Source organism: Varanus komodoensis, unplaced genomic scaffold (assembly GCF_004798865.1).
Source record: "Varanus komodoensis strain SLA01 unplaced genomic scaffold, ASM479886v1 scaffold468, whole genome shotgun sequence".
NCBI classification, from domain to species: Eukaryota; Metazoa; Chordata; class Lepidosauria; order Squamata; family Varanidae; genus Varanus; species Varanus komodoensis.
In genome coordinates this window covers 1-27,231 of record NW_025336040.1, presented here as the reverse complement: position 1 = coordinate 27,231, position 27,231 = coordinate 1, and the positions used below count along the sequence as shown (strand labels likewise).

Sequence of the window (27,231 nt, the reverse complement as noted above, 5' to 3'; positions counted from 1 at the left end):
AACACCAACAAAAACAGCACCATCTAGGCCAGGGGTCGGCAACCTGCGGCTCCGGAGCCGCACATGGCTCTTGAATCCCTCTGCTATGGCTCCATCGCTCAACTTGAAAGTCAGCTATCATATTCCTAAATGTATTGTTGAGAGTGGTAGGCAATGCACGGAAAGTTTGTTAAGAAGTGCATGTTGATGGAGGATATGTGCCCTGATCAGTTATCTTGTGTTAGTTGTGTCAATTTATCTGCATCTACAATCACCAGGCATGTTGAAGAACTAGGAGAAGAGGTACATATGTCACTGATTATCAAGGCAAAAAGTTTTAATTTTTTTCTTTGGTATTAGAAAAGAGCAAGATTGGCTCAACTACCAATCTTTATCAGGGATAGATTCCACCTTAAAAATTACAGAAGGATTTTGTGCACTGCAGAGTCTGAAAGGTGCAGAGAACATATTCCTGAAGGTATGTGAATCAGTAAAAAATCTTGGTCTGAGTTGGGATAAATTGAAAAGCATCACAACTGATAGTGCAAGGATTATGGTGGGAAGTAAAACTGTATAGTTGTAAGAATCAATGAAGAAATATTGAAATTAAACGGTACACTTCCCATGCATTTTCACTGCATCATCCATCAGCAAGCCGTGTGTAGTAAGATTCTTCAGTGGGAAAGTGAGATGTGTACTGTTGTATGCAGCATTAATTACATCAGGCATCATGGCCTTACTCATCGCCAGTTTCATAATTTTCTCTCAGAAATAGATGCAGAATATGGAGCTGTATTGTGCATACAGAAGTCAGGTGGCTTAGAAGAGGCAGTCCTCAAACATTTTTTCTGTCTTTGTCATCAAGTTGATGTCTTTCTCAAGGAGGAAGGAGAAGCTCAAAGTGCTTTCTGACCCTGGATAGATTTTTGATTTGACTTTCTTAACTGATATCACAGAGCATCTGAACACATTGAATCCAAGATTGCAGGGTAAAGGAAAGCTTGTGTGTGACATGTATTCTCAATTAAAAGCTTTTGAAGCAAAACTAAACGTTTGTGAAGCAAGTTAATGAAAGTAACTTTTCAAACTTCTCATGCTGCAATGAACTAAAATTTGAAAAGGATTTACAATTCAATGTTGAAACACACATCAAAACACCTAGCCTATTGCAGGTGGAGTTCCAGAACAGATTCACTGATTGCCATAAGCATGCAAAGGAAATGAGAATGTTTTAGAATTCATTTGAACTAGCACCAAAGGTGCAAGTAAGTTTTTTTTTTCAGGTGGAGTTAATTGAGTTGCAAACCAGTGATCATCTCAGAGACAATTACAAGAAAAAACAATCTGCTAGATTTCTATTGTGATCTACCTGTCAACCTAAAGAAATTTGGTGCAGGCATATTCACAGTCACATCTGTGAAGAAACTTTTTCCAAGATGAAATCCAAATGTAGGTCTAGACTTATAGTTGAACATTTTCACATTAAGATTATCTGTCACAAACCTTGACTTGGACAGTCATGCACTAGCTAAAAGAAAGCCACAAAAACCACAGTGACTAGGTAAGCATGTGTGGTTAGATAAAAGGATTCCAAAGTAAAATATTGTTCCAAAATGGACCACATTCAGATTAACATTTCTTCATTGACCTCTGAATGTTTACTTTTGATCTAAATTGGTAGGTGAATAATTGTGTTACATTTTGATTTAATGACTCTAATCTGCCCCCCATGTCCCAGAAGGTTGGGGACCACTGGTTTAGTTTGTTGGGTTTTAGCTGGATTCTGGGTTTATCACCTTGTTCCTATTTGAACCATTAATTACCCCAGGTTTTCAGTTTGCATTCAAAAGAAGCAAAGAATGAAAGAAAAGTTTTTGCTTCCACAATTAGTCACAACTTAACATTAGGCTGGTTTGCATGACATGACAGCCTGCCATGGGTAAATTCACCCACATGCTGCAGTACATGCAGGGTGTGTACAGTCACCATTGTTGTGCTGTGTGAAACTGGTGAGTGTAGGTTATACGAAGGTTAAAAAGCACTTACATAACCTAGCATAACGCACACTCATTGGATTTGCATGATGCAGCAACCCCTGAATGGGGCATGGATATGTGAAGTAGCTCCCGTGTGCATGACAACTCTAGTGGGTTAAATAACCTGCAATGCGCTGTACAATGTCATGCAAACCAGGTCTTTCTGTCCAAATCTAGACAAATTGTGGTTAACTATGGTTAGCTGAAATAATTCAACTTGAAACCATAGTAATTAACTTGTCTTGTTTCAACTAGCCATAGTTCAGAAGTCCTTAAGAGATGTGCTATCATAATAACATTTGTCTTTCTGAAATGGCCACCTAGTTGATGGATATCTGGGAAATCCTGAAAGTTGTAGGACTTTATGAAGTCACTTGTAACTTAAGAACCAAGCAACTTACTGTTTTACTCAATGTCTTCATTGTTTTATGTTTTGAAAATACAGAAGGTGAGACCCAATTAAATCTTCTCATTGTTGGAACTGCTTTGGTTTGACGAACTCTGGAGTGGAGATCCTCCTTCCCACACAGCCCCCATGCACTCAAAAAACATATTTAGAGGACTGGGTGGACTTCTTGAGCATATTTTAGAGAGTTCCAGGGACTTCAGAGAGGAGAGTAGGAGAAAATGTAATTGCACAAGCTGACACTCAGTTGCACAATGTTGGATTTTATTTTATAAAAAATATATTTGGAAAATATGAGATTAACTAACTTAGAATTTAGACATAAAAAACTTGTTAATTGAAATCAGAAGCAAAAGCTTCTGTTTGTGCCCATGACAGAAGGAGCAGGAAATGTGAGACTGAGGCTCATGCAGGTAACAATAAAGTATAATTTACTGCTGTGTCTGAAACCTTCCAGTGTGTCCAGCATAATAGGCCTCAGAGATGCTATTTATTATATTTATATCCCGCCTTTTTCCAAAAGGGAAACCGAGACAGCTTACACAACTCTACTCTTTCTATTTTACCTTCACAGCAACATAGGTTATGCTTATTGTGTACTTCATAACCCAGCAACCTACCTGCAAGGTAGGTTATGCTTATTATGAAATGTAAATTTCACAGAGATACCCTATATGCCTCACTTTCAGTTCCTTTGCAATTATACTTTGCCTGTTTCCCCTCATGCTACAAATTACTGTTTCAGCTGATCATCAGTTTTAAATGGGGAATGTCCAGCTGCAACCTGCTGCCTTGAAACAAGCAAGGTGGCTCTTCCACCTCACTTGTTCTGCAGTGCTATGATGTTGCCACTGACAACTGCAGTTGCCACTGACAGTGAGCCTGCAGCAAGTGGAGGCAATCGTGACTGCTTCCTGAAGGAGGCACAGAAAGTACAATGCACTGGAAGCCAGGAATGAATGTAAAATATTTTTTGTGCAGATTAAGACAATGCAGTGGTTAGTAATTTCCGAATCCAGCAACAAATATATTATGCTATGCACAGCAAAGTGATGCAATCCAGTAGATTTATTGCTGTCACCTTTATTGGTCTCATTCCCGCCTTGCTAAATTTGGTTTATGGTTTTGGGAGATAAAAATATTATTTGAAACCTGAAGACATTTGAAGAGTGATCTCATACTTTGAATGTCTAGCCAGAAATGGAATGGACCCAATCCTCACAAATAATTCTCATCTCTTTGATGTAGCTGCTCCTTCATTATCTTGTCAAGAGAAGGTTATAATGATCCTCAGCACATTTATTCATATGTAAGTTTTCCTGAGTTCAATGGGACTTTCTATGTAGTAATATGTATTACTAGTATTACTAATATGGACTGCAGCATTTCCGATTGTATGCAAACATGCCTTGGATTAAGCTTTAGTCTGTTTTCTTCAGTTCTGTTGGACTTCCTCTCTTTAAAAATGCAGAAAACTGTTTGCCTTTTTGCTTCCAACTGAACTGATTAACCCTATCATATGAGCCACCCTCTTGCCCCAGGTTTGCTTTATCTACATGTAATTAAACAGAATAAGTGTAACAAAGCATTCTCCTGAGAAACTAAATTCATAATGTGGGAAGTAATATTAACTAAAGCAATTGAATTCCTTTAAAAGTACTTAGTGAATGTTTACTGCTAGCCCGTATTTTTATTGTTTTCTAGTAACAGTTCAGTTTCATAGAAAAGAATAGAATGACTCCAGTATGAAAACTGTGCTGGAGACAAGCTAGTATGTTGAACTTTTAACAGATCTTTTATAATATGATATTTACAGCTTCACATGAAAATTAAATCCTTTGTGAGAAAAAAGTCAATAATTTTGCATTTATTTCCTCTATGTCTGGGTGTTCTTAACATAAACATATACTAATTCTAATTGGGCATCCAAGTCCACTGTCCTCTTTAAAAATAGTAACAATTATTTGTCATGGTCAGATCAGAAGGTCTGAATGCATAATACCAATTCTGGTTTGCTTACATTAGCTGTCTAAATGATCCTGTGCACAATTCAAAGCCCTTGTTTTAATCTAGAAAGTCTTACATTATTTGAGACTGCAACAGTTGATGGAATGACTCTCCCATCTGCAATCTACCCAGACCGTACAATCCGCTTATGCAGCTTTCACCTGAAGTGCCACTTCTGACAGAGACTTGGCTAGAAGCCACAAGAGGAAGGGATTTTCTTATTGGCAACTCCCTGATTGTGGAATTACCTCCCCACCGAGACCCACCTGGCACCAACTCTGTCATCCTTTCAGTATCACGTTAAGGCAGCCCTCTGTGCTGAGGCATTTAAAGACAACTAAGGATACTGAATGGCTTGAAGGGGGAGCCATGTCAGATTTCTTTAAACTTGACTAGTTTGTATTGAATATCACTGTAGCTTTTAACATATTTTTAAATGTTGCATTAAGTAAACAATTTTACAGTTGTGTTATTGCATTAAGGTCCTGTTTTAGCAACTGTTGGAGACCTCCCAGAGTGTATTCGGTATTGGGTAGAACAAAAATAAATGAATAATTTCAATAATTAGTTTGTCCTTTTATTAATTATTAAATATTTACTTTCAGGAAAATGGAGAGGCACTTGTGGGATTTTCTGCCAAAACAGCTTTGAGTACTATGCACTTTGCCTCGGATCTGGGGCACTATTTGCCGCTTTGCCTCAGGAGAAAAAAACGTCTTTGGCTGGTTCTGAAGACTCTTTTGAGGGCTATGTAATGTGAACTTACTTTGATTATCTTGTCACATGTCTCCCCCCTGGTCTCTTAGAAATATATGTTTAATCCTGTCTATAATCATCTTTCATCTCATTAAATATACAGTGATAATGAAGAGTTAAAATCAGGTTTTCAAATTTATCCATGTATTAATTTTTTGCCCAAACTTCCCTGCCCTAATTTTTATTTCTGGATATGATCAAGGCATATTGCCCTCTAATATTTTTGGATGGGCTCTTTTCAGTTCATTCTCAGATCTAATTTTGGATAAACTATCTGGAGGGTTGATGTAAGAATTTATGTCATGCTGGATCAGACCAATAGTCCATTCAGCCTAGCACTCTTCACATAGTGACAAGCCAGCTGCCGACAGGTTCCCTCAGGCAAGATGGGTACAAGAACCTCCACTTGCCCAAGCTTCTTAACAACTGGTATATGCAAGCAGGCTTCCTCTGGTAAAGGAGGCAGCCCATAGCCAGCGAGGTTAGTAGCCACTGACATCCTTCTCTCCCATAAAATTGTCCAATCCCCTTTTAAAGCCATCGAAATTGGCGGCCATCACCATTTTTCATGGCAGCGAATTCCACAGTTTAACTACATATTGTATGAAGAAATACTTCCTTTTATCTGTCCTGCACCTCCCACCAGTCAACTTCAGAGGATGACCCCAAGTTCTAGTATTATAGGAGGAGAGATTCTTCTCCTCTCCACACCATGCATAATTTTAAACTCCTCTATCATGTCTCCCTTTACTCACCCTTTTTCTAACCTAAAACATTCCCAGTTGTTGTAGGCACTCCTCATAGGGGATTTGCTCCAGCCTTTTGATCATTTTTGTTCCCTTCTCTATACGTCTTCCAGGAAGACAAGTTTAATGTGATCCTCCTAATTCTTTTGGACCTTTTGGCAGAGTTCATGAACCATGATGTCCTTCTGGATAAGCATTATGAACTGGGAGCACAGGTTGCAGGTTTTCTACACGTTCCTGGAGGGCTTCTTTCAAAAAGATGAGACTGGGAAAATAGTTCTTGGCATTGTGGCATTTTAACATTTACATGAAATCCTTGGGAAGGATATCTGGGAATTTATATTTATTTACTTATTATATTTTAATGCATCCAATAATAAATATTAGCCTAATGGATTATAAACTGTTAAAATACAAAACTGCAATATAAAATTGAGGTAAAATATCATCAGTGTACTTAACATTGTAAACAACTTTTCTTTATATTTGAGTCAAGTGAGGCAGTGAAAGTGCTGAATCAGTGTCTGGAATCAGTGATCACTGGATAAGGGTCAATCATCTAAAACTCAGTTCTGACAAGATGGAACTTCTGTGGTTAGGTCACTTGTTCACTCCAAGGGATGACATTCAACCTGTTTTGTGTGGGTTTATACTTCTGCTAAAGAATTAGGATTGCAGTTTAGGTGGAACTGCTACTGAGGGAACTGATATGTTGGGAACATTTTAAAACGTGGACTATAGTTCCAGAAAGATAAATGGAAAAGAGAGAGCAAATTGAGCTGACTTTTCCCAGGAATGCTCGCTCTTTTTAGCTGTTACTTGTATGAACCATTCCAGCAGACTATACTGAGAGAGGTAAGAAGAGCAGGGCCATTCTACCAACCCTGCTGAAATAATACATTTCCCCTTCTTCCCCATTCCTTTTACTTCGTGTGTCATGTCTTTTTAGATTGTAAGCCTGTAGGCAGGAACTGTCTTGTCTAATTTGTTAAATGTAAACTGCTGTAGGAGATATTTTGGCTGAAGAGCAATATAAAAATACTACAAATAAATAAAAATAATATCTTGCCAATACTTAAAGAGTTCCACTGGCTCCCAGTACATTTCTGAGCATGTTCAAAGTGCTGATGGTTCTCTTTAAAGCCTTATGCAGCTTTGTAATCTGGATATCTGAAAGAATTCTTGCTCCCAAATTTGCTTATTTGTTTATTGCATGTTGGTTTGCGATTTTAAACTACCAAATAACTCAAGTTCTCCGGGCAATGTACAATACAGTCAGCACAAATACAAACAGAACAATGAATAAAACCAGTGCATAAAAATGATAAAGTCAACAGTGAAGAATAAAAACACTACAGCACACAAAATCAAACCAGATCAACACTGGAACACACCTGCATGAAGAAGACTGTCCGTCCAGTAACAGCAGGTTTTACTGGCACAAGTCACCAGGGAAATTCACGCTATTGTTTCCAACTGAGTTTGGAGATAGTGGGCAGATGTCTTTTATGGGGATTCTTCTAAGATGTATGGCTCAGAACCTAAAACCTTCTGCTTGAAGGATTTCTGAGAAGCAACATAGGCTAGATTAGGGTGCCCCTCTTGCTGAGTTAGGCCTGCAGTGAAAAGTTTGGCACTCCTAAACTACAGCTATCCCCCACCCTTAGGCCCTCAACACTGTGTTGGTGTTACAGCACATATTCAGATGGACACAACTGGGAGACTAACTCTTTTCCATTTCTCCAAGCCAAGTCTTTATGTGTATCCAGTCAGCCCTCTCATCCACAATCAAATAATCAATTAAAAATTTTATCCTGGTTTGGTTTAGGATTCTACACCAGCAACAAATCAGAGGGTAAGCTAGTAAGATAACCAGCATCCTTTCAGTTTGGAGGTGGTGGGACACCAGAAGGAAGAGGCACAACATACCTAAATGCAATTCAGTTCTCCTTAACTGTCCTATTAACTGCCCCCACAACCATATTTTCCTCTACCCATAACCACACCAATAAGACCAATCCCAAGGTTCCCATTAAAGAAAAGCCCTGTAAAGAGGAGGAAAGAGCCTTTTCAGCCCCGACACACTGTATGTGGAATTCTCTCCCTTGGGAATCTTGTTTGTGCTGGGATACTTTCCCGGGTCTATGGGGCCTTTAAAGTGTTTAAATGAGCGTTTTACTGCTGTTTTATGAGTTATATATGTATTTTATTATACCATTATTTTATTGTTATAATGTTCTATCATACAACAATCTGGGAAGCACTGTTGAAGGTTGCTATCAATGGAATCTTATCTCTCTCTCTCTCTCATGCATACATACAACTTTCTTTTGTATTTATTTATTTAAAAATATTTCTATACTACTTGTCATGTACAAAATATTCAGATGGTATGCAACAATAAAAGAAAGCATAAGCGACTGCACAAGAAAGCATTGTGCCTAAGCATGCATACCCCCAAATATATATATATATAAAGATACGATAGGAATTTATAATGCCATAATGTTATAGAGATGGCACGCGAAAAACAATATAATGCAGTAAAAAAACAGCTTTTAAAATAATAACTAAACAATAGATGAGAAAGTAAATAGCACCAACCTGTCTAGTAGTACAATACAGGTATCAATCTCCAAAATAAAATTCATTCAAGTCTTCATATTATCACATAGACTTACTGTTGGTAGATTTGATATGTTCAGAACAGCCAAAATCTAAATTTATGCATACTTCAACAGATTCCCCTTCTTTTCATCTAAATGTGCAGTCCATATTAAATACTTTAATATTTTGCCTTTATTGCATTGAACCCTATAACTTTATTTGGAACCCCATTTGTATTGTGATGTCAATGTATTGACATTAAAAGCCCAGTTAAGTAGAAACTAAGAGAAAGGGGGAACCAAGGGTATGATTTTTTTTTTCTCTTGTTGATCAGACGCTTTATGAAACAACACTCTTTTGAACTATTTTAAATTCATCTGAATATGCTATATCTTTGGTTGGGTCTAATCTTTGAAAGTTGTGTTTCATTTTTTTTAATAGCAGTGTTTTAATACAGTTTCCCTAAGAAATTATTGTGGAACCAGTGTGAAAGTACCTACTATTATCCATTAATGCAAATCAAAAATTGGGTTGTGAAACCTTTTCATGTATTAGGTAATGTTAACTACATATTTTCCTTGAAGCTTTTTAAGCTGAAGAATTTTTAATTTTCTCCAGACATTTTCTAATTTAAGAAATATATACATAATGCTATATTCATTCAATCAGTGTTAGTTAGTATATACATTCCTGCTGACTATACTTAAAAACACATCAGTTTGGCATTAGACGTTGTACACTGCCCTGAGGGCATCTGCCACTTGGCCAGTATATAAAAATGATACAAGGTACATAAAAAGCACATTTTAGAATTTTGTAGATATTTGTGCTATGTCTGAAAGTTGTTTACATGAGACAGAGCATGGAACAAAAATCAAATTACATTCTATAATGCTGATTCTACATTTGCATTATACACTGATGAATACACACACATACAATGATTTAAAACGGGAATGTAGAAAATTAATTAAGGTTGCTGTTTTGTACACTATGCCCATTCTGGGCATCTCTACATATGTCATGATGATTTTAGTTTAAACTATGTTAAACTGTATCCTTGAACACCATTATTTGCAAATAGCTACAATTAAAAATAGTCCAAATGCCAAATATTTCCCTCTCACCTACAACTGAAGCTTTCTTCATATATTCATGCAGGTAATGGAAAGTAAGCTAAAACTGCTCAGTTGCAGAGATGGCATTTATACAGAAAAGTACAATGTAGTTCTTAAGCCCATTTAAATAGTTTGCATCAGAAAATTTTGGTGTCAACCAGTGTTTTTCTGGAATGATTGACATGGGTGGCAGATTATTTGCAAACAAGAGAGAAGGTTTGATCATGGAATGTTGAACATATTCCCATGCTTCTTCGCTTGTTTCTTTTAATTTGCCTTTCCTTTCCTCTTGTTTACTTGAGATTAGCAAGGAGTTTTTTTCTCCCAGTAACACTGATCCATAACTTCTTGTGTAGAATGGGCTCCAAATAAATAAGCAATGCATCAAGTTGCAGCTTTGTACACCATTGAGAGCATGCATTGTGGTACCGGAGAAAAAAAGTTTTCCCCCTCCATGGACATACTTTTGGCCTGTAATATAAATGTTTGCTGAGCTATCCCAAGGTTCAAGAAAGCAATGCCTAATATAGTGCCAAAAAATATACTTTTTGAGCTATCTTCTTAGCACAGAGGAGATAGCACCAGCATCTCAGTGTATGCCTTTACCTGGCTTCCAGTTAAGTCTTTGTGGCTACATATGGAGGAAACACATTTAAAATTCTGTGTCTGAGAAAATCCAGTAGTACAGTTTCAATAGGCCCAAACAGTATGAGATGGGATTTTTAAGAATATACGGAAGTACAACATTTATTTGGATCAATCACCAATCAATCTGAATACAAGGACAATATTTTTTCAAGTAATATGAGGGCCATTGAAGAGAATAAATTAAACTTAAGAAATGTTGGGACTCACTAGTGGTTTTTCATGGGGGATGGGGGGACAGGGAAAAGAAGTGGTGATCACCAAACTATGTGTGACATTTAACTTCTTTGATGTTGCATTTATCTTTTCAAAGCTGTAGGTAGCTAGTCTGTTCAGGATTGGGACTGCAATAGATGGAAGAAAGTTAAACTTTTTCTTCCCTGCTATGATTATAATATAAATCACATTCTCAGTGAAAACTTCCCTCTGGAACTGCTATTTACACGAGGAGAAGAAATTCCCAAAATACCAGTGGACATCATGGGAGGAGCTGAAGCAGTAGGTGTTATTGAGAATGAAAAGGTATGAAACTATTAAAGCAGGTGACTGATATAAGTCAATTCTAGAAGGAAATTATGGCTCTTGAAGAGAGGCAGTATATAACCCTTCATATCACCCATTGTACTTTCATTTCACCCTGTGTCACCTCTATGCAATGCTTTACAATGGAGGCAGAACATATCTGAGTCATCAGACATTGAATCATCAAGAGATGAGCAATAAAATGGGGTGGACCAACACTGTTAATTGTTTGCATTTTCTTTTAACTCATTTGTTTTCAAACATCACAGTTCTTCCAGAGGATTTCAACATCACAGGGCTGTAGAATATTAGCAGTGGGGTCTCCAGTTGTGGAAGCAAAACAATATAGCTAATTTGGTAAGAAGCATTATTGGTAAGAGCATTATTCCAGATTTAAAACCTTCACATCATTACATGAACTAAAACAGGTCAACCTATTTCTACATTTCTGGAAGTAAACTTGTAGCACAGAGATAACATTTTTAAATGCCAAAAAACCCTCTAAATCCACAATTCTGGATTACGGTCTCAAGCATTTTTTAGTAAAATTACGGTCTGAAGCATTTTTTAGTAAAGTTCCTGAAACAGATGACGCAAGTTGGCTTGGGACACAGTCACAAATACTTTGTAACACCAGAGGGCCTGAAGCATAATCCTGGAAACAGAGATTGCTACCATTTGATTGTTTATTTGAGTTTATTGACTTTCTGCTGTTAACTAAGGAATAATTGACAATTGTGAGATTTCAGGCTTTGTAGGGAAGAGCATTTGAGGTGAAAGGTTTTGAAATGAGGTCGAACAAGTATCCTTCCATGGCTCCCCACCCATCCTTTTCCGGTCTATATATCACAAATCATTGTTTTGGAGGAGATAGCTTTGCTTCTTTTCATGTGTACTTTAACTCTTACCTTTTTAGTGAATGTGGGGAAATTAAAGAAAAGATGGTTAATGGGTGGGAAGAAAAACACATGACCCTTCATTTCAAATTTGTTTAGCCTGCCATTCTGCATCCCCCAGCTTAAAATAAATATTCACTGGGATGTCTTTTTTAACCATTCTAATAAAATTGGTGTTGAAGAGATGCGAGGGACAGCCCTTACTGCTTCATTTCTAAGGGGTGTGTGAGACACTATCAATCACAGCAAATGCTTCCAGCCCATTTAATGTCTGTGCACCTCAGCACGAAAAAAAAAAGTAATACCATTATCCTTTCATAGAAAATAATGTTTCCGGTTTGTGAGATCTGCTACATGCCTCGTGGGCCTGGCCAACTTTCGGCCACGCAGATGCCTTGCATTGTCAAGGTAAATATGTGCGACCTAAAAGGCAGGTGGAGAAAAGTTTCTTCTGACTACGTGCCCTGGCCTGCCACAGCCAATTCAACGGGTCAGCAGAAAGCAGGCTTCCGTCTTCCCCAACCGAGCGAGGTCAGATCAGGGTTTCGGAGGGACAGAGCTGGAAGGCAGCTCGCTCCCTCGCTCGCTCGCTCGCTCGCTCTGCTGTCGCTGGCTGCCGCGCACTGAAAAGGAGGCTTTACTGTCGCCTATAAATGGCCCTGGATCGAAGTCACTTTTTCCACATGAGGCAGCAGAGTTCGAGCGGAGCCCCTGCAAGTTGCTGCTGCTATTTTCTAGGACTGCGCTGGCCCCTCAGCTATGCGCCTAGGCATGGCAAACCCTCCGGCTTGCCAAATGCCACCCATCCATCCCGGGAGCCTGGTACCAGGAGAAGCGAGCCCAGGCGAGCTCTCCTCCGCTCTGTGCCTGAACTGTGCGTGCAGAGGCGAGAAGCACGCGCAGCCACTCACCGGCGCTCTTTAGCTTTCTCGCTCCTCCTGTCCCTCTCCTTTATGAATAGAGGTGACACCCCGGGCACGAAGCCTCCTCCGCCTTTGTTAATTTCATGCCACGCTAAAGAGGGACGGGAGCCCGGGTCGTGCAAGTGCAGAAAACCATCGCCACACACCCTGCTCCCCAGAAGAGGATTTTCTGGCAACTGATTGCACCCCTTGTAAGCAACATGCTTGCTCAGTAAAAGCCCCATTTCCTGCTCAGGCAGATTTGCATTTCTCAGTCTCCAGTCTCTGCCTCGCGCGCAACCTGCAATTTAACGCCTAGGCTGGATGCAAGTGGCATTAGAAAGGATAAGAGCAGCAGGGGATAATCTGTGAGCTCCACTTTCCCCCTCCTCACGGGAAATAGGCTGCCTAGGACCCTCTATCCCCCTTTTAAAAGAGAGTGAATTCAGCTCCTTTGCTGAAAATATTGCCTGTCTGTAGATCACATTTCGAGGCAGCTGTCCCTCCAGTCACTTTTGTTGGAGCATCTCAAAAATCTCCAGCCTCGCCGCATTCTGAGTGCTTTTAGTAATAGCCAGATTATTTATCACTGTATTGCTCGCCCTTGGGCAGTGAAGGAGACTCTTGGAAAGGGCAGAATTTGACGGAGGGCGCGCAGTCATGTGCTTCTAATTCTGAGCTAAGTAGGGACAAGGAATTCGCTTAACAAGCCTTCCTTCTCCTTGCTGTATCTTTCATCCATATCTCCTACCTACGCTTTTCCTCCTTACTTCCGCACTTTCACCGTAGCTTTCAAATAGATATGAAATACAAACCACTTTTTTTCTTTTCTTTCTTTCTTTCTTTCCTTTTTTTTTTTTTTTTTTTGAAGCGCATCATGTACAGTAAAGAAAAGGAAGGAGGGAAGCCAAGAAATTGGCAGCGCATAAGGCAATCGATCGTGGAAACTAGGTACTCACATGGTTGTGCGACAAGCAGGTTTCCTTGCGCTCGGAACCTCAGCAGCTGGAAGTCTTCACACGCCCGGATTTTGACTGTAGCTCGTCCTCTCCGCAGCTCCCACAGCAAAGCGATCAAAAGCTGCAGCACCGGTCACTTTGCAAACGGGAACAAACACGGGAGGGTTTGTATTACTTCAGGTTCGTGTGTAGCCTATAAATAGCAAACTTTTTTTATGGAATCAGCTAACAAATGAGAGGAGAAGGCGTAATTTAGCATGGGGAACCCCCCTTTCCCTTTGGAAGATTAGCCACCCCTCCCAGGCAGCTCTCAGGGCTCCAAGTTGTGGGTGTATTAGCAAACAATTGAGCTTGGCGACAATTTTGCATGTGTTGTTGAGGGTTGTTAACGGTGTGTGTTTGTTTTTCCTAACTGATATCTCTCTATAGATATAAGATTTACTCTTACTACGTTCTTCACATGCACAATGGAGAGATGAACCATAGCACCACTAATGACACTCTGTGTTGAAGGGGATGTTAGTGATACAGGTCTGTACAGTATGAATGGAAGTGGGAAGAAACAGGAAAGGAACCAACACAGACTCTGAAGGGATCCTGAGTAGTATGGATGTGGGCTTTTAAAATCAGCTCCCCACCCGATATAAAATTTGAATTTCACCTATAAAACAAGCAGGCAGGACCATGCACTGCACCTGCCTGAACTGTGGATGTGAGCAGAATGCTTGGAGAAACAACATTCAGACTTTGCTTTTACAATTTCTCAAATTTAGGCTGAATACACCCCAGAACTATAGAGAGAGCATAGAAGAAAGAATAGGCGAACTGTTTTCTCCAGTTAATATGGAGTTCAGCCACAACTCTCCTCCACCCAGAAATTCTCACCTAAACATGTAGTTCTTGTCTCTGCAAAGTCTGTTTTTTTAAAACTAGAATCTCTGGTTTTTAAAATCCATCCAAACTTCTTCTTCCAACTTCTATGGATACTGTCTTTCAGCCTGATAAATGTCTTAATGCAACTTTTGTCTTTACTGATCTTGTCTAACTGGGAGCGATATAAAGACTCTGCTTACAGGGCACCATACTTATCCAGTATGCCCAATGTCTTTATCCAAACCTACTTCCTGCTTTTCTAAGATAATCACAATAGAGGTATCCCACACAGTTTTCTCTTTCATGTCAGTCCTCAAGAATGGAATGAATACATTTCTCATTTAGACTGGAAGAGTTTTCTAAGTTAGGCTGGATGGAAAGCCAAGAGTGTCTTACCTTAGAAGGACTGGTGCCTCTTTAAAGCAGAATTAGAAAAGAATTAAAGGAGTTCAGCTGCAGCTGCTGAGACAGAGTAAAGACAGGGGCTCGAGGTGGGGGGAACATATAATTTTTTGCTAGGCTAGTGGCATTCTGTCTGCTGATTTCTGTAGACTGGCAAAATTTTAAAAATACCATGGGCTTGTTGAGTAAGTATCCACAAAAATTGACTTCTGCAAATTGCCTATATATCCAGAATGACAGGTGAGAAGGGGAATTGTAAAAAGAGATGGGTGGATCTTCCAGGTGCTAGTTCTGTAGTTACTTAGACTTGGACTATAAAAACATGTACCAAAATTCTTTACCGGTCATGAACTCATTGACAGGCATGGGGAGATCTTCATCTGTCAATCATTTTCTCATTTGTAAAATGGGATTGATAGAAACCTATCTCACAGGACTGTTGTGACTGTGAACACAAGAATCATGAGGATCCATTATGCATGACTCATTTGCTGCCACTCAGCTGAAGAGGGCAACAAGGTGCTAGAGCAGAGATAGGCAGTCCTCTGTCCTCCAGATGCTTTTGGACTTCTATAAGCTTGGCCATTGGCCATACTAACTAGAGCTGACTGGAATTGTAGTTCAAAGCATCTGGAGAGCACCAGTTTGCCTATCCCTGCGTAAAGATTGGCTAATATTTTGACACTAGGAAAGCATGCAGACTTTCTCTATATAGTCTAGTATCATATAATTATTGCCTATATAGTCTAGTATCATATAATTATTGCCTATATAGTCTAGTATCATGGATTATTAGAGATCCTGGAAGTACAATGCCCCTAATATTTCCCAAGGGTGGACTTTCTACTACCCCTTTTGTTAACAAACCTTATACTATTGGCTGGACAGGGAAGATCTTCCACTTCTGCACAAGTGGCAAGAGGGGACATTGGTTTCCTAGAGCTTGAGAGACTGGCTCCCTATCAGAGGCAAAGCTGCAGCTGCTAAGGATTCTCAGGTTGGAGCTCTGAAAAGGTTCCTCTTCCCATTGACAGGTAGCTTTTAGTACTGCCTGGGTAGGAAGTGTTGATCTGTCTAAAGAAATGCATCTTTATCTTTGAAAAAATCCCAGTCAGATGTTGCCAGTTTGCTCCATGGAGCCTTTCATCCCTTTGCACACACTGTGAAGGGAGCTGATGACTAAGTTTGGCAGCATCAGGGAAGTATGTCTGTGTGATACCATCAGACCTCATGTGACATCAACTCTCTGGAAAATGTTTTCTTCTATATAGTAGGGCTTCTAAAACTTCATCACAGAAAGTCTGCCTGAGCCCCCAGCATGCCACACTTAAACTAGAACTGGAAAGTCATTGGAAAAGAAGACTTTGAATTAGATTGTTTACAACACCTTTGAATTAAATTGTTTATATCACCTTTATATCAAGAAAAGTCATGCCTTTTCTTCTCACAGTTTACAGTCTTTTGCTCTGCCTCCCTCCTTTTCTATCTTTCTTTTCCTCACTATTTCTTGTTCTGACTTTTTTAGGAGGAATCTTATGCTTTCTCGAACCAAAAAAAGTGGTTGCTAAGACATAGTGAGAGTTGCAGAACTTTTTATTGTGTAAACACACACAGAATTTTGTCCTTAGATGTTTATTTCTCCTTTTTGTCTTCTTTCTAGTTCTTTCTACCATCTCACCTCAGTTATTTCTTTTAATTAATCCCTTAATTTATTTTACAATCGGACTCCCTCTTGTAAACTACTGAGCTTATAGTGTGCCTTGACTGAAGCAATGGCATGTCTCAGTCCCCAATCCCATATACACTTTTTAAAAAGGACTAACTCTGTAGTTTTTGTTACTATATTATCCTGTTACTCCAGTCCTAATTCCAAGTAGTTTACAGGAATAAGCACATCAAATATATCAAAGTATATGTAAAGGTTTGTCTTATAATGACAGAAAAAGGCATTGACAATTAGCTTTGTTTTTACCCCATTCATAAACCAGATCCATTTTAAGCCTGTAGTTCTGTATGCAGTTACTTAGAAGTACTTGTACAGGACTGCAACTTAAAAGTAATTTAAAATATGAAGTATGATTCTGAGTATTCAGTCTTGGAAAAAACATGTGCACAGGAATGGTATGCACATGTGTTTGTACATGTGTACATGCATGCTTCAACTTTTTAACCCAATTTGGAGGAAGATTTAGAATTTGGATGATGTTGTTTTTTCCTTGATCAGAGATAAGCATATATTTTTGTACTTAATGAAAACTTGGCCATAATTTTTATATAGTCATTGATAGTAATCATTTGGACTCAGCATACAATTTAGTAAAAGGATTTTGCTTCTTTTCATATGTTTTTTCTTTCTCTTTCTTCCATATTGGGAGTTCTTTGGGATATGGCTTTGGCCACTGAATAATAAAAATACTAACCTGTTCTATAGGATTAGGTCCAGTTAAATAAGAATTTCATCCAGTTAAATTTAAAAGTGGACAATACATTCAGATATTTGTGATTTATGTCCGGTTTCCTTCTAATCTTGACTACAATTTTAATTGTTTGAAATATCTTAGTCCAGATATTTGTGGTAGGCACCATTTATACATAGAGATGAATTAGATGCAAAGGAAGGATAAAATCCAAGGAATGTAGCACACATTATGGCCATATTAAGAATGTGAACAGCAACACCAGAAAGAAATCGTGACTTCTTCAGGAAAAGACAAAACAAAAACAAAACTTGACTCTGAATCTGTGCTCAAGTAGGATCAAGGCCAAGTAACTACAGCCAAAAGTTTTCTGTAGGGAAAAACATTTTGATCACCAGTTTGGACAAAGTGGATAGAAGATCTCCCTAATAGAAGATCTCCCAGGTTTTTTTTCTCCCTGACACAGAGGACAAAGTAATGGTCAGCTTTCCACAATTTACCTTTTTCTCTTTCACGCCATTTTCTTCCCTCACTCAAAAAGCACTTACCCTCTTATTTTATGCTCTTTTACTAAATAAGAATTTATATACAGTTTTAATAAACGTGGGTTTTACATCCAGAACTTACCATTTGTAGGATTCAGATTACAGATCTATAAGTATTTTGGGTGATAACGACCTAATGGGGTTGGCCTTCTTTCCAGCTATTCCCTATATCACTTCAGAGCTGCCTACAGAGGAGGACTTTATTATTTGCACCTAAATTTCAAATCCTGTGCAAAGGGAACCCAAATACCACACCCCTAATATACCCAAACTATGTGTGAATTACTAAATTACCAATTACTGTATGTACATTACTAAAATCTTGCAAAATGTCAGTTTCTTCTTCATGAAGAATCTGAATTAAAACATTCTACTTTGAAATATTTTGTCATGCCATCTTAGGGCATGAATGAAAATTCAGAAGTTTTGAGGCTGGCTGGAAGGAAAGCTTTTGAGGAGAGCTGGAAGATACATAGCATGAACTGGAAAAAGGATTACCATTTAAGTGTGATAAAGTGTGATACGGCTATCATAACTTAGTTATTGAATACATGCATGAAAGGAGAAGGCACAAAATACATGTGTGGCATCTCCAGTTAAATGATCAGTTGGTACATGATGTGAACATCTGCTACTAGAGACCACTGCCTGGTCTAGATGGACCAATGACTTGACTCAGTACAAAGCAGCTTCATACATCCAAATATGTCCATATGAGAGGTTGGGAGCAATTGGAATTAGGATATTGCTGGGAGGAAGAACACATGAAAGAGTTGGAGTAAGTGACTGTTTCAAGGCAATTCTGGAGATAAAGAGTAGTTTGAGAAAGATTTTTAAAATACGGCAAAATCCTACAATGAGATTTTGGTAAAGCTCAGGAAGGGCAACTGGAATGAGTTTGGGGAAACACTGGCAATATATGGAATAGATTCTTCTGATCTGCTGAACCAGGGTTCCCCAGTACAACTAAGAGTTCTTGAATATTAAGGCAGAACAGTTCACTGATCGTATTACTATAAGTAATTGCTGGTTGATTTCAACACAAATATTTCTCATTGCTTGATCACTATAAGTTGAAATTAAGACATACTTGTGTTATCACAGAGGTTTCTTATCACCAGATATTGCTCTAAACATAATACTTTTCAAGAAACAGCCCACACATTCAGTTGAAATGATTGATGAATAATGAAGAGATGAGAAAATACTGTTATATGAACCAGCACAATGAAATTTTTGAATATACTTCTTATTGATTTGTGTGTTTGTATTTTGGAACATCATGATTGTTCCAGTAGCTTTGAACCACCTAGGGGCCATCAGTTTAAATAACAAAAGAGAAGTTGGGTTCAATATGTTGTAGATGAGAATCATTCAAATAAACTACTAACAAATAATAATGAATGAAGCAAAAAAGGTCATGGGTATTATCTTCTATAAGTACAGACTTTACAATTAAAATATTTTACAAAGCTAACAAGAAACAAACTTGAAGTCTCATTAAAAATATTATAAATCTTTTTAGAAACACAGGGCACAAAATATCTCCTTACAGTTCACAGGGCTGCCCATGTGGAAGGACAATCAGTATAAGGCTCAATTAATATATTCCTTCCCATTTCTTGCAGCCCTCAAACCATGGTCAGTTATGTTTTCCAAGGATATTCCATACCTTTTATGCTATATGTTAACCTAACAGCTTGTTCTTTACCAAAATCTAGGAATCTGTTTGTACAAATGGTGGTGTACATTGTCCTAACATTAGAAGTAATAGCCAACATGTTGTGCAGGTGAACTCTGGCAATTTGAATCAAAGGGGGTTCTATTATATTGTATAGGCTCTCTTCCCATAAAGAATGGGATTGATCAGTTTGGAACAATATAGTTGCTTTAATGTTTAGACCATAAAAGTAATACTGATGCCTTCAATATGTTTCATTAGTGAGAAAGGAACACTTACAGTTTTCAAAAACAACTACATATCTAAGACAAAACTTTTAACAAGTCAAACAAACTTCCAGACATGTTTCAAAAAGTTCTGGATCAACACTGTGCTCATCTTCAAACAAAATAGGCAAAATGTACTGAAACTGAACAGTACAATCTACTACAATGATTACAGTGCAAATAACTCCTGTCCTCTCAGGTCCTGCAACACCTGATTAGAGATTGTTTCATTGTGGTCAGTGACTATAGTTGATTTGTGGGGGATGTTGGGAAGGGAGTTGTTTTTTAATTTACAGTTAAGGAGCATTTGAAGATTGTGGGAATGGATACTTTATAGTGGGGCTAATCTCAAATTTAACTTTTTCAACTGTAAATGAACGACATCCTACCACACACAATAATGTCTCCTCCTCTGCAGCCCTATTCTTTCTATATCCCTTAATTTTTTGTATGAAAACAGAGGGAGAAAGTGATGGAAATGAAGTTCAAAAGAATGGGGAGATGAGAAACAGTGTAGGACTTTGTGTTTCAAGCAGTTTATTTAATTCATCCTGATATGTGTTCAAGATATTGAAAAAATCATTCATCAGGGTGTACAATTTGATGAAAGGAAAATGCAAAGCAATGGCCCTTTCTGTTTATTTCTAGGGCAGTGAGTACAGGACACTACTTCAAATATGCAGGGATGACCCAAAAGAAAGATTAGGGTAAATCCTTTAATAAAAACAAAAATAGATTGCCATATACCTGGTTATGGGAACTACTACATTTCCTGGCCAACTTTCACCAGGCAAGTATGTGCGACCTAAAAGGCAGGTGGAGAAAAGTTTCTTCTGACTACGTGCCCTGGCCTGCCACAGCCAATTCAACGGGTCAGCAGAAAGCAGGCTTCCGTCTTCCCCAACCGAGCGAGGTCAGATCAGGGTTTCGGAGGGACAGAGCTGGAAGGCAGCTCGCTCCCTCGCTCGCTCGCTCTGCTGTCGCTGGCTGCCGCGCACTGAAAAGGAGGCTTTACTGTCGCCTATAAATGGCCCTGGATCGAAGTCACTTTTTCCACATGAGGCAGCAGAGTTCGAGCGGAGCCCCTGCAAGTTGCTGCTGCTATTTTCTAGGACTGCGCTGGCCCCTCAGCTATGCGCCTAGGCATGGCAAACCCTCCGGCTTGCCAAATGCCACCCATCCATCCCGGGAGCCTGGTACCAGGAGAAGCGAGCCCAGGCGAGCTCTCCTCCGCTCTGTGCCTGAACTGTGCGTGCAGAGGCGAGAAGCACGCGCAGCCACTCACCGGCGCTCTTTAGCTTTCTCGCTCCTCCTGTCCCTCTCCTTTATGAATAGAGGTGACACCCCGGGCACGAAGCCTCCTCCGCCTTTGTTAATTTCATGCCACGCTAAAGAGGGACGGGAGCCCGGGTCGTGCAAGTGCAGAAAACCATCGCCACACACCCTGCTCCCCAGAAGAGGATTTTCTGGCAACTGATTGCACCCCTTGTAAGCAACATGCTTGCTCAGTAAAAGCCCCATTTCCTGCTCAGGCAGATTTGCATTTCTCAGTCTCCAGTCTCTGCCTCGCGCGCAACCTGCAATTTAATGATTTGGCGAGATGCAAGTGTGCTTTTACTACAAGGAGCAGGAAAAGCTTATAGGAAGGAACGCTAAGATGCTTGGAGAGATATTGGCTAAAGTTCCCTTCCCACTCTTCTATAGGTTCTCTAGGGCCCTCTGTCCCCATTCCACAATAGAGTGGACCCGGCTTCCCTTGGCGAGTATGCGATCTGCTTCCAGTCGACTTTAGGAGGGACCTGTCCCTGCATTCACTTCTGCTTGCGGAATCCCTCTTCTTGGGCTTTCATTCATACAAGATCTATCCAATATTGTCCAACTTTAGGGAGTATGCCTAAATGTCACTATCAGGAGAAGTGAAACGAAGCGACATCTGATCATTTTGCTGCAAACAGTCAGCCGATTTGGGCTCAGGAGACCAGTCATTCGCTTAGAAAGCTTTTCCTCTTTCCCCTCGTGGTCTCTTTCGTCTTCAACTCTTACTTTCTGTGTTCCCCTCCTCCCTTTCATAACAGCTTTCTCCTTGCCAAGAATACACGCCATATATTATAAAGAAGAAGAAGAAGAAGGAATCTCGTGGTGAGGTACTCACATGGCTGTATAGAAAGCAGGTTACACCGACTCTCAGCAGCTGGAGGTCTTCTCTCAGCCTGTTTTTGATCGTAGCTCGTGCTCTCCGCAGCTCCCGCAGCAAAGCGATCAAAAGCTGTAGAACCGGTCACTTTGCAAAAGGGAACAAACACGGGAGGGTTTGTACTACTCCAGGTTCATGTGTGTAGCCTATAAATAGCGAACTTTTTGATGGAATCAGCTAACAAATGAGAGGAGAAGGCGTAATTTTGCGCAGGGAGCCCCCCTTTCTCTTTGGAAGATTAACCCCCCCCCCAGGCAATTGCTAGGGCAGAAAACTATGGATGTATTATAGTAAAGGATTCGGGTTTGGCGGTGATTATGCATGTGTTTATTGAATGTTGTTAAGACAGTAGTATACATTGCATTAGCTTCTCTGTGCTATCAGTGGCTGTAATCTATGCAAAAGTTATTAATGGGGCATGTTAATGATAATGGAGTAGAGGTGAGGTGGGTGGGGTGGCACACAAAGAGGCTGTATGCGTGTACATATGGAATGATCAGCGAGGGATTTTTAAATCAGCCAGCGTTAGACACAGACATTTAAGTCCGCCAAGAAAGGTAGAAGACAGGATGATAGATTACTAAAAAGCATTTTGCAAAATAAATGGTTCTAAGACAGCTAAAGGTAACTTAAGATATTCTATCCACAGACACTTCAATTTTCGTCTTCCTATATAAAAACAATCCCCACTGATAGAACTTAGGGCACTTGCTGCCACTCACCCCACAGTTAACGTAGCTAGAGAAATAACTGGCCAGTATCTTTCTACTATATAAACAGATGGACCACACAAGTCCAGTGTTTGCCCATACAACCTAGTATCCTAATTAACAAGCCTATTAGAGAGAGAGTGGGGGTCCTATGAATGGAACTCCAGTTCCCCTTTCCTCCCTTCTTCGTTTACTTTTGTTAACAGTATTGGCATGTGGAGGGCTTCCCCTCGTCACGGCGGCCCGTGGCTCGCCTCTGGGGGCCATTGATTTCTTAGAGCTTGAGAGACTGGCTCCCTGTCAGAGGCAAAGCTGCCGCTGCTAAGGATCCCGAGCCTGGAGCTCTGAAAGGGGGTTCCTCCTCCCCCGACAGGTAGCTGTCACCGCAGCCCGGGTAGGAAGTGCTGACCTGTCTAAAGAAATGCATCTGCGCCTCTGAGAATTTTCCGGACAGATGTTGCCAGTTCGCTCCATGGAGGTTTTCATCCCTCTGCGCGCACTGAGTGGAGCTGATGAGTGTTTGCGTTTGGCAGTGGCGGGGAGGGTGTGTGTGTGTGATGCCATCAGGCATCATGTGGCACTGACTCTAGGAAATGTCCTCGCCTGTACTGCGGGGTTTCTGAAGCTCAGTCAAAACGAGCCTGTCTGAGACCCCGAAGTCCCCCACTGAAACTAGAAGAAATGGGGCGGGAGGAGACGACTTTGGCTGAAATAGTTCTCCTTTGGCTCTGCATTATCAGCTTCTTTCATTCACCTTTCATCCCTTCCCAGTTCTTCCAGCCCTCCCCCACCCCCAGTTCTTCCTTGGTCACTTTTCTATGTTCTCATTTTCAGTTACCTGCATTTTCCCCTCTTCCTCTTGTCATTTCCTGCTCGCTCTCCCCTCTCGGACGTCTTTATATCTTTTCCCTAAGTTCCCTCCGAGTTTGCTCCAGCAGCACCAAAGCAGGTGGCTGTAGCCTGTTTCCTGAGTCTTCAAAACCCCTTGTATAACTCCTTGCTTCTTTTGGTTCAACGTGTCTTAAAGTGGCTGCATATCACTGGGTATCTGTCCATCGAGACCTTGTCCATATTTGCAGGTCTCCAAGCAGGGAGTCGGACCCGATGGCCTTCATGGCCCTTGCAACTCTACTAGTCTATGATATGAAATACAGGCACTTTCCATTGCACTCCTATGCAGAGACTGTGTATTGCCCGTGTGTACACAATGTCTCTTGTGCATACGTGAGCAAGGATGCAGGGGGCATCCTTTCCATAAGTGCCTGGAGACATCAGTAGGCACGTTGCTAGTTTGCCCACTTGGATTCTAGGCGACAAAATGCCCGCAAGCACACAGCCCATCTCGTGCGTCTCATGGGCTCCTTAACCCGGCGCTGTTTGCCTGGCGAGGGACCCTCCGCGCTCTGCTGCGACCCTGCAGCGCGGCTGCTGCTCGGCGCGAAGGGCCGGGAGCCGCCCGAGCCTCCTGCGCCCTCTGCTCCGCGCTGGGATATTAAATCGCCGCTTCTCGCAGGCTCAGAGAGGCTCTCAAGTGGTTTTAGTCTGGCGCTCTGGTCTATCCATATACATTTCCAATCTCATGGCTCATAAACTATTAGCAAAAGGATTTCATGATTCACCTTCTGTATCCGACCAAAGACAAGGGGGTAAAATACACTCCCGGTATCAAGGAGAACGGAACTAAGTTTAAATCACCGGGAGCCGAGAAGCGAAGCCTCTCGCGGTGGCGGGGTCCGTGCACCTGCCCCTCTTTCTCCCGTCGGCCTGCCCATCTAGCTAGACGTCTCGCCCTGCGAAGGATTCCGCTTCCTTCTCCCCGCTGGCTTTTGTTTTTGCTCGGGCTTGCCCTAACCCGGAGCTGCACCCGACTTTGTGCACGGACAGGTCGAAAGGAATCAGGGCGCGGGGGAGGGGGCAGCGAAAAGATTAATGCTTTACTTATTCCATTAAAAGCAGAGGGTCAGCGCAAGCTGAGCGCTTCAATGATCCGGAGTAGAACGACACGTTCAGGCGAGTGTAACAAGTTGCAGGAAGGAACTTTGGTACTCACAAGAGGCGCCCGATCGTGGGAGGACAAAGGCGCCCACGAGGCGGGCGGGAGCAGAGACAAAGTCGGTGACCGGAGCGAATGGCGGAATTTCAAGGCACTTCGAGCTGCGAACGATGTGGCGCATCACCCAGATTTACCAGGTCTCAGAAGCCCCTGAATTGCCCCCAAGACCCTCCCCTCCTGAGGGAGCACAGCTGGGCATACGGTCTTTCCACAGATAACGGGAGCCAGGACGATGCAGCGGGGTTCGTAAACTTTCTCTTGAGTAGCACGTAGGCTCAGTTCTGTGCATCTTTCCTCATAAAAATCTCGAGCTACATTGTCTGAGCAAGAGGCTGCTGCGCAGTTTTAGACTCCCTTTTCTTCTCCTCTTCCCTCATCCTGGTTTCCAAATGGTTGCAGGGACATTTACACAGAGGGGTAATTATAGAAAACCAATTGAGAAGGTTTAAAATAAATTTTAAAAGAGAGCGAGAGAAGGGGACACACGCTAACACTTAGCAATTTTGACGCCATGCAACAAAATTATTTGAAGTCTCAGGTCACTTTGAAGAAACCGTCCAATGTTCTCTGGCTGTTTAATATACATGGTGTGGGAAATGGTAGGAAAACCCACAGCTAAGAGCTGGAGTCATAAAGAAAAGAATCCAAATTACTACTTAATATATGTATGTATGTATGGGGGGGGGCAAGGTGGGTAATGAAATAAGGCACTCTTCAAAGATAGAATTTAAACTTTATATAATGACCTTTTTTGCAGATGGTATGCCATGTAATTTTGGAAAGAGCAAGGGGAGGTTAATGGAGGTTTCACCAGATACAGTGCTTTAAGCAAAATACTTACATTATTTACAATTAACAAATAAGCTCAGCTTCACTTGTTAAGCACATAAGGGGTCACAAGTGAGTGATCTCCTGGACTCACATATATTTTAATTAATATCTTGACCTGATGAATATCTCTGTTACATGCCTATAAATCTACCATACACATTTGTGGTATGTGGTGGCAAAACTGGGGGTTTGTATAATCTTGACCTTATCTTTTTAATCCACCCTTGATCAAATGTGGCCTAATAGTCTATTGTGATGCTTCTGACACGAATAAAGAAAGTGCATTTTGCCCTCTCTTCTCACTCAGTTAATGACATAAGGGTGGGGTTGTTCTGTGTGGGTCAGCTTAGACTATTAGACCACATTTGATCAAAGGCGGATTAAAAAGATCAGGTCAAGAAAGGACGCTGCCCTGACCAGAGTTCTCCCTTGTTCCCCAGCCCTATTCAAAGCTATGTCTGTCTCCTCAGAAGTAAACCCCACTGAGTTTTATGGGACATACTCTCAGGTCAGTGTCTATAGGGGATCGCCTCAGGCGCTGACATAAGCTCTGGTTGGCCAAGGAAGCTCCAGCCGCGGCCCGCGTTTCCCGCCACTTTTGCGCGCCAAAAGACCGGCCCGCCCCCACCACGAACTGCGGAGGAAACGTTCGGCTCAGTCGCCCAGCGACGGGCACGACGAGGCAGGCAATGGAGCAGCTCTGGCCGAAGCAAGAGGCGGCAGCCAGGCTTTTTGAAACTTAATTCCGTGTTGGAATCAGAGAAAAGAAGAAATCCCGAAGCGTGAGGGAAGACTGAGCAGACCGTAGCTTGTTTATTAGTTCATACGTGTCAGTAGAGCACCAGCTTTTCCCAGGAAAGAAGTGGAATTCGTTTCTTCCCACCACCCCCACATTCCTCTTATGCTTTTGGAACCTACCAGCAAACCCCCCCTTTAATAGACTGCTTATTTATTTCTTGTATGTTCAACGATTTTTCGGGGGTGCAAATTACACAGAAGTAGTGGGCAAAATGCTCCTCTTACTGAACTAGTGTCCCCTATGTCTAAGCATAGACCAGCTTCCTCTTATGATCTTCCCTAGACAGGTTTTTATTGTCCTTTCACTCTAACCTGCTCTTTAAAGCAACTGAAGCACATTCCACACCAGGACTAGTGATGCGCATGTATAACCCAGGAGTTAAAGAGTAACTCCTGTTGGAGGTAATAAGTAATAAAGGCTTCTATTTCACTGTGTGATTCCCCCCCCCCCCCAACAATATAAAGGCTTAACTACACACCGCAGTATTATCCTAAGTTGTACACCTGTCCTGGAAAGAAGATGTTGAACTAATAAGTCCTTGTCTTGATCTGGCAAGGACTCTTCTTGAATTCTGTAAACAGACTGCATGTTCCAGGATTATTCAAAAACAGTATTCTGACATTCTCTCTTTGTTTTGAAAATGTTACCTTTATTTTTAGTCTAAAACAAGATCCCATTTCTCCCCCAATTTCCCTGTTACCAGTGGTGAGTTGCAAGATAATACACATATTGCAAGGGTAGTGGTTAAATTTAGTAGTAGGGGATTCCTACATTTCATTTATTTAGTTCAGTCCCTGCCATCTCATTATAAGAATCAGAGGGAGAACAGAAGATTCTCTCTCTCTCTCTCTCTCTCTCTCTCTCTCTCTCTCTCTCTCCAT

At 40.9% G+C, this 27,231-nt stretch overlaps 1 long non-coding RNA gene across 2 annotated transcripts; it reads right to left on the bottom strand.

Annotated features, from left to right (window-relative positions):
• Positions 1-2,175: 2,175 nt before the first annotated feature.
• On the bottom strand, positions 2,176-26,622 carry LOC123030694. 2 transcript variants are annotated; one of them, XR_006416150.1, is made up of 4 exons: positions 24,718-26,617; positions 21,916-22,044; positions 13,580-13,715; positions 2,176-2,188 (listed from the first exon to the last, which is right to left on the bottom strand). It is a non-coding gene; the product is annotated as an uncharacterized LOC123030694 (long non-coding RNA). The 2 variants fall into 2 exon arrangements; XR_006416149.1 differs by lacking the exon at positions 2,176-2,188 and having other exon boundaries at positions 6,020-13,715; positions 24,718-26,622.
• Between the last annotated feature and the right edge of the window lie 609 nt (positions 26,623-27,231).